The sequence below is a fragment of the Camellia sinensis genome, chromosome 8 (assembly GCF_055761805.1).
Source record: "Camellia sinensis isolate YWXY chromosome 8, ASM5576180v1, whole genome shotgun sequence".
Lineage (NCBI taxonomy): Eukaryota > Viridiplantae > Streptophyta > Magnoliopsida > Ericales > Theaceae > Camellia > Camellia sinensis.
The window spans coordinates 15,252,228-15,260,800 of record NC_138968.1 but is presented as its reverse complement, the minus strand read 5'-3'; the positions used below and the strand labels follow the sequence as shown (position 1 = coordinate 15,260,800).

Genomic DNA, 8,573 nt, shown 5'->3' with positions numbered 1-8,573 from the left:
ACCGTTTTTAATATAGAGCAACGGACAGAGAGATAGAGAGAGAGAGAGAGAGAGAGAGATAGACTGAGATCAACAGACATAGAGACCTGGATGGACACTGATCGACAGAGGGACCGAAATCGACAGAGATCGACCGAGAAGAGACCCACATGGACACCGACAAACCAAGATCGCTGGAGACAGACCGAGATAAACAGGGATCGACAGAGAGAGACCGACATCGACACAGAGAGACCAAGATCGATAGCCAATCTTTCAAAAAAACCTTTGATTTGCGACGGCGGTGCCAGTGGAGGTGCCAATCTCAGAAGGCTGTGAGCACCGGAGCCCACCGACGCTTGGGTGGTCAGCGGGGGTCACGACCCTTTGATTTGTTCAATGGTTGTCTCAATTGGGTTTATGAACACTTCCAAATGTTACTCCTTCTGTGTTTACTACTTTCAGATGAACATATGTTACTCCTTCTGTGTTTACGAACATTTTGAAATGAACCCTTTGTTACTCCTTTTCTGGTTATCAACGCTTTGAAATGTTACTCCTTCATACTTTTCGTGAAAATGTTTACACCATTTTTGAAAAGTTACTACTTTTGTGTAAGAATTGTTGGCATGAGATTTATACTTTTTCTTCGAACTTACACCTTTTGTGAAAGGCCAACTTAAACCTATTTCGGAAGTCACTTATACCTTTTGTGAAAAAAAAAAAATTCATCAAATTTACACCTTTTTCTTAAGCTTATACCTTTTCGTGGAAGTGCTTATATATTTTTTTAAAAGTTACTCCTTTTGTGTAAGAATTTTTGGCATAACATTTATACTTTTGTGGTTATATACTCTTTCACAACAGGAGTAAGTTTGAAGAAAAAGAAAGTATAAATCTTATGAGAAAAATTATTTCACAAAAGGAGTAACTTTTCAAAAAAAATATAAGCAGTTCCACGAAAAGGTATAAGCTGAAGCAAAAGGTGTAAATTTGATGAATTTATTTTTTCACAAAAGGTATAAGTGACTTCCGAAAAGCTTTAAGTTGGGCTTCGACAAAAGGTGCATGTTCGAAGCAAAAGGTATAAATCTTATGCCAAAAATTCTTACACAAAAGGAGTAAGTGTTCATAAAAGGAGTAAGTGTTCATAAAATGTGTAAATGATTTATACTTTTCAGTAATCAGTTACGCCTTTTTCTGAAATTCCTTACGCCTTTCTTGAAAACTTATACTTTTCTTGTGACCATTTACACCTTTAGTCATATAATATATTATTTTATTAATTTACTTGGAAAGTGACCTGCTTAGCAGGTCACCAATGTGTAAGTTTCCAAATATTTTGATATAACCCAATACATATAAATGTGTAAATGCAAAATAGAAGGGTGTAAGTGCCTTGCATACCATATGCAAGGCACACATGAGAAAAAGTCCTTAATTTTAAAATGGGACTTGATAGACTACAACTCTGTAAAATAGAAGTTTCTAATAATTTCCCCTTTATAATTTACCCATTTCTTTTTTCTTTAATTTATTCTTGGACAATTCCATGTAACAGTACTTGTCACTAAATATCTACGTATATATAGATATATAAATAAAATTATACCCACAAAAAATAAAAAAATAAAAAAAATTGAAGCTTAATTGCTAATCAATAAAAGGATACAAATTTAATGGTCCGTATAATTCTAAGGGTTGGTTTGGGAAATAGGTTGACTTTTTGACTTTTTTAACTTTTTTAGCTATTTTAGCCTAGGCTAAAAAGTCTGATTTGAGAAGAACTTTTTGACTTTTTGGTTTTTTTTGTGAGAGAATAGTGTAATTATTATGAATTGGATGTGATGTTTTATTTTTTGTGGCTAAAATAGCTTATTTTATCTTTTGTGGCCAAAATAGCCAAATTAGCCCTTCCCAAACATACCCTAAACCCTATTTCTTTATCTACCAAATCATCTAAATTTCAAATTTCAAATTTTTTAAAATAAGTAAACAACTATATAACTACAGAAAAATTAGAGTTTTAGCGGCGTTTTTAATACGCCGCTAAAAGCTTGAAAAAATCACAAAAAATTACGACGACATTTAATATTTTCGTCACTGATACGACCACCGCAATAACTTTGCAACGTTTGAAAAACGTCACTAAAAATATTAGACGGCATTTTTTAAAACGTCGCAAAATCTTTAACGTGTTTCAACTTCCAAGGACGTCATAATGACTTCATTTCACGTCATTTAGTGGCATTTTTTAAAAAACGCCACCCATTTTTTTGTCCCCACAAAACTGGAATACCATGAGGCACATAAATGAATAGCAATTTGGCCTCCTAAAGAATTTATGTTATTTGAATGTCATCTTCCAATCAAAGAACATAAAACTGAAGGCTACATTTCTGGTCTCAAAATTTTATCATGTAGAAAAATAAAAAATGTCATGTTACATGTAAGAGTAGTGTGCATCAAATACACACATATATGAAGCACCTTTTCCAATAGTTATGTGCTTGGCAGGGCTCCCTCTTATTAGCCATCAATAGAGATGCAACTACATCAACCTGTCACTGTAATATGGGACCCAAACATAAGTTTTCCATCCCACCCCCTCCCCCAACTTTCAATCTTTTCCCAAACAGCTCAAAAACTCCTAAGACAATGCTTAAAATGTTGCTCCAAAAGAGAATTTCTCCAGCAGCCTTCTTTCATTGAGTTTGTCATATCTACTTCTTCTTCTTTCCTTTCTTTGATACGTGAACCTGCATTTGACAAGAACAAATAACATGAATAAGCCTAAATAATCATATAGCAGGTTTCATTCATTAAGTCCAAATGATCACACGCCTCCAGACCCTCACATCTGAGATTCGAGAGCTTGCCACCTGTTATGCAAATCCAAATCAATTTATGTTGGCCAAAATTATGTATTAATACTTGGTAACATACCATCACAGCAGATCATTTCTTGTATCACTGCTAGGTGGATGATGAACTAGGGTTACAAATCATTTCATGAATCAATTCATCATTGATAGTGGATATCATTTCTTATAAATTAATTTGTTGTAATCTCTCTATTATTGTACGCAACTTTCCCAACCAAGACAACTGCCAAACAAATAACAAAAAGAGACGATAGAAGTCAGCATGACATAGTAACCATCATAAAACAAATCTCTAACAATGCAAATAGCTATAGCTGTCACATAAAATGTACCTGGATGAAAGGTTTTCATACAGAAGTAGTTCCAAACTCTCGAAAAGTTCACAAGCCGCATCTTTGTGAGATTCATCACCCCCTCCGTTCTCCCCAATGGCCTTGGCCAACTGTGTCTGTAAAAGAGTGGTGGAAACGATTTGTTCAATGTGTAATTGTGGCATCTACCAATAAGGAAAACAACTATTTCTTTCTAGCTTTATTATTATTATTATTATTATTATTATTATTTACCGACCTTTGCAGGGGCTGTCATAAACTTCTCCAAGTCTATCAATTATAGGCTTCTATAGAAGGTTCAATATAGATATATCATCAAAGCACTGAAGAAAATAAATGAACAAAGTTTTCTATGCAAGAAAATTTTAGTAGTAGCATTTAAAGTTGCAAATATATTGCAGATCACTAGATAGGCAAACATCTCTATGAGACTTCCTAGGTAGAAAAAACATATACACTAGAGAAAGTGCCTATGGAAATTCTTAGATAGAAAAAATTTATTAAAGAACCATTTCTCTATTTTGATATGAAAAATATTTTTAAAAAAAACACTTCCATATGACAAAAATGCCTTCAAAATTTTTTTACAAAAATGCCTCAAAAAAAAAAAAAAAAAAAAAAAAACTATTCAAATAAATTTGTAAAATTTATACCAAAGAAAACAGGTCACAAGCCAGAAAATGAAAGATACAAAATTTTCCACTCCATGTCTGTTTAAAATTAAAAAAAAAAAAAAATTGTATGCACTCCTACTTTCCATTTTCCAAATCTAGAATTACATTCGACATACCAAGTGACAATGATACTAAGGTAAGTAATCAATAAAGTTCCAACATAATTGACTTGCAATAGAAAAGTTTAGGCATAATTTGGTGAGGAGAATACCTTCAGAAGTGCAACAAAATCAAGAGATCGACGGAATGCAGCAAGTATGAATTCTAAGAGCCTCTTTCGAACCTACATGCAAAAATCACAATGTATTGTGAATGTTTCAAGTACAAAAATAATTTCAACATTTAGATAACAACCGACAGAGACATGTCATGTAATACAAGTAGAGATAGAGAAAGAACCAACAGAGAAAAGGGAGAAGAAGAATGAGAATCAGATAGGGGATAGAAGCAGAGAAAAGAAGAGATGGTGAGAGTGTCTAATGGGGAGAGAGAGATACAAAAATTCTTAATAACTTCAATTATGCCAAAATCTGATAAAATTCATACACCAACACTATGTATATATAAGGCTAACGAATAAAAATAAATAGATATACTCAAAATAACTCATGAACATATTTAAACTCCTAAATAACTCAAACTCCCAATTATTGCTGCCTTATTGATCTTCATCAATTCTCCCCACTAAGAAGAACTCCCATCCGGAGATTGAAGAGAAAGATAACACTCAAATTATTCATAATTAAAGTATCAAAGTTTGTCCTTAACAATCGGAGTGGCATCAGTGATGAACCCAGAGCATATTATTCTTATATTTCAAATCAAACAAACTTACACTAAAATCAAATAAACTTGAATATTAATTTTTTTTTTAAAAAGACCCAAAAAAAAAAAAAAAACCACTCAAAACACCCTAAACTCCTTGACATAAACTTAGACCAAATTGAATTTTACTCAAATATTTACCAAATCAAGAAATTCTAAAATCTATATTCAAAATTAAATTCTAAACTAAGGTCTCAAATTTTCCACTCTGCCATTAGTTAAGTTTTTACAATACATATTCAAGTAGCTCCCTTCTTTTTATGATTGAAAATAAAGAGCAAATCCCAAGTAATATTGCAATTCTAACAGCATATATATATACATAACCGTATACACAAAAAACAGAGAGAGAGAGAGAGAGAGAGATTTAGCAACCACAGCTAAAATGTATATAATGTGTAGGAAAAGAATAAGAAATGAATCTTGCAAGCTGAAAATTGATAATAAAAAAGCATAAGTAAAAGTACCCATTCCCCTACTTCTCAATAATAAACAACTGTTTCCACCTCATAGGCAGAACCAAATAGTTTCCACCTCAATCAATCTCCTTATCAAAACAGGGGAGGATGTGGTTAGATCCCCAAAAGTAGTCGCAGAGTGCTTTACAGTGAACTATTAATTTTGTGAGTTATTTGTCAGCTAAAGTGAACTAACTTTGCATATTATTTAGTGGGATTTGGCACTTAATAGAATCCATAGGCATCCCTTCAAGCTTCATCCAGACATTGGCACACTATCATGGTTGATTGTTCTCATGTAGATTAATCAGACATTGGTTTCACAATAATTCCAAAAACACATGATTTAGACACAGAATATGCAAGAGTAGATTTGATTCTCAAAGCTACCAGTTCCAAGAAATTTCACAGAACATACACAGAATATACACAGAAATTTATACACAAACACTCCCACTTATATATATATATATATATATCTCAAACAGGTCTGAAATCAGAAATCTAAGCTACCAGTTCCAAGAAATTTCACAGAACATACACAGAATATACACAGAAATTTATACACAAACACTCCCACTTATATATATATATATATATATATCTCAAACAGGTCTGAACAATCAGAAATCTAAGCTCAAACAAAACAAATGCATATATACATGTCCGAAATTAAAGTTAAACTTACAGATTTGAGAAGCCAAATCTCAAACAGGTTTCATGTAGATTAATCGACCACTAGATGAACTATGAGATCTAATGAAAACAGAAAATCAGAAGAGAGAAGCAAGATCTGAGTTAGAATGTAAAAAATCTATTAAAAATAAAAAACCTAAACAAATTGAAACTCACAAAATCGAAAGAGACAACTGCAAATCTGGAGAATCAACCTTCGAATCTTCAAGAATCAACCTTCAAATCTTCGACAAACTTCATAGATCTGATGAAGAGATGAGTACAGAGAGCGAGAGTGAGAGACACTTCGAGCGAGGGTGAGAGTGAGAGTGAGAGTGAATTCGAGCGAGTAAGAGTGAGAGGAAGAGAGTGACGGCGTCAGACATGCACCAGCAACAGCACTGTTTTGAAATTAATTAACACGGCACTGTTGTTTTTAATTTTTAATTGATCAGTGATGGCGTTTCAATGAAAACGCCATAAAAAAAAAACGTTGCTTTAGCTTGTTTCTATTATATCTATCCCAATATTTATGAAAAGTCAAAAATTACAATAACGATAAGATAATTATCTGATATTAATCAAACGTCATCCCTTCTAATTTTATGGTGGTGATCGTGAATTACTAAAGAAATTTTAAATTTTTTTTATCATTGTCTAAACATGACATGAGAGTACGGTATGGGTTATTGGATAGAAAAAGACAAAAAAGAGAGAAGACACTAGAAAAATTTATTGACTTGTTTTCTTTTCAAATTTAAGTTTATTAAACGACTGTTAAATTAATAAATTATAAATATACTTTTAAGATTTGTTTAACATATAAACTATTTTTTATAATTAAAAAAATTACATTAGATTTCTTTAAATTTTAATTGCATAACAGATGATCACTTCTATTAATAATTATTAAATCAATTAATAATTTTTAATAATGTTAAAAATATATCTTAATTAATTATTATAATAATTTTATTATTGTATAAGAGAATAGTTATCAATTTTATTTTTTCTGTTAATTATGTTAAATAAAAATTCTGACAATAAAATATTTATAATTTCCAAAACTATGGAGGGCAATCGAACTACATGAGGTGTATTTGTAATTTAACTAAAAGAAATTAATAATAAAACAAATAGTAAAAAAAAATGAAAAAAAAAATGAAAGCGGCACCATTGCTATGACAGCATGATATCCCGCCTCTTTAGTTATGATAATATTTTAGTTATAACTATGAGATCTTTGGTTATGCTTGACATAATGTTTGGTTATAAATTTTTTTTTTTTAGTTGTAACTCAGAAAGTATAAAGTTATGTTATTTTTTTTAGTTATAAGATGCATATGACAGACACCCTTTGTGTACCATAGTCTTTCCCTTGAGAAATTATTCATTGCCCCAGGTAGGGCTGTCAATGGATCGGAGTTAATTTGAATCTGACCCGAATTTGATCCGAAAATCCGAATCCATTTACAAAAAATTTAATCCGGCAATCCGATAATTCGAATATGTTTAATCCATTTATTAAATGGATCAAATATGCAAAAATTGGAACCGACCTGATAATCTGATCTGATTATTCTCAATTTGAATGAAGAAAACACAAAATGAAAAAAATAATAATAAATTATATAAAATTATAGCTCAATAAATAAATAAATGGATCCGATCGGATATTCGAAATTATCGGATTCGGATTTGGGTGATCTATAATTGGAAATGGGCTTAACAGATTTGGATTGGATTCGGGTTTGTCTTAATCGAATTGAATTCGGATTTTGACAAATCCGATACGATTAAAAATCCGAATTTGACCCATTTACAGGCCTACCCAGGGCAAATCTAGGTGGTGTGCCAATTTAAATATTATTAGTTGCAATAGTGGGTCCCATTATATGTTTGTCTCATTTGGGAAGACAACTGGATACTTGTCCAAATATAAATGGTATGGAGCAGTGCTCCTAAACCACTAAGGCCATGTTTGGTTTGTATTTATGAAATAATTTTGAAAAATAATTTTTTTGAAAGAACTTACAAAATTTGAAAATTTGTTTGTGAAAAACCTTAAAAATCCCGAGATAGTGATTTGCAATTAGGATTCAATTTTAGCAATGAATAACAATCTCCAATCAAAACACAAGTAGATTTAATTAATTTAAACGAGAATTGAACTGTATCAATCAAACAAACATTGATAAATCAAAACAACGATATAACGTGGAAAAAATCACAATTGGAGCACCTCTAACTGCAATAAAAAATTTATGGGTCAAAACCACAAAACAATCCACTAAGAAGACAAAGGAATTACACATGAGAACCCTCAATCATCTACCGAATTCGTGCCCAAATTAAATCGAATCCGATGTGCTTCTTCCACCACCGTCTTCACCTCGGAATTGCTTTGCCTAACATTGAATCCACAACGTCAATGTTTAGGGATGTAATAATGGCCCGGTCCATTCGAGCCCGGGCTCAAGCTGGCCCAAGCTGGCCTCGCGGGCTCTCGTCTTTTTAGGGCCCAGGCCCAAGCCCACTCGTAATAGGGTCGCGGGCTGGGCATAGTTGGGCTTTTATTTTATTTTATTTTTTATATTAGAAATAAAAAAAAATTATACTAGAATATTTTAGTTAAGATTAATGAGATGCTTTGTTTGATTTTGTTTCATGGTGATATTTTAATTTAATTATATATGGCTTATGTTTTTTTAATTATGAACTTATAACTAAAAAAGTATGCAATTA

General features: G+C 31.8%; 1 long non-coding RNA gene across 2 annotated transcripts; it reads right to left on the bottom strand.

The window, feature by feature from the left end:
- Positions 1 to 2,375: 2,375 nt before the first annotated feature.
- On the bottom strand, positions 2,376 to 6,309 carry LOC114297553 (uncharacterized). 2 transcript variants are annotated; one of them, XR_014337384.1, is made up of 6 exons: positions 6,006 to 6,309; positions 5,842 to 5,909; positions 4,082 to 4,153; positions 3,197 to 3,312; positions 2,926 to 3,087; positions 2,376 to 2,738 (listed from the first exon to the last, which is right to left on the bottom strand). It is a non-coding gene; the product is annotated as an uncharacterized LOC114297553 (long non-coding RNA). The 2 variants fall into 2 exon arrangements; XR_014337385.1 differs by having other exon boundaries at positions 6,044 to 6,230.
- Between the last annotated feature and the right edge of the window lie 2,264 nt (positions 6,310 to 8,573).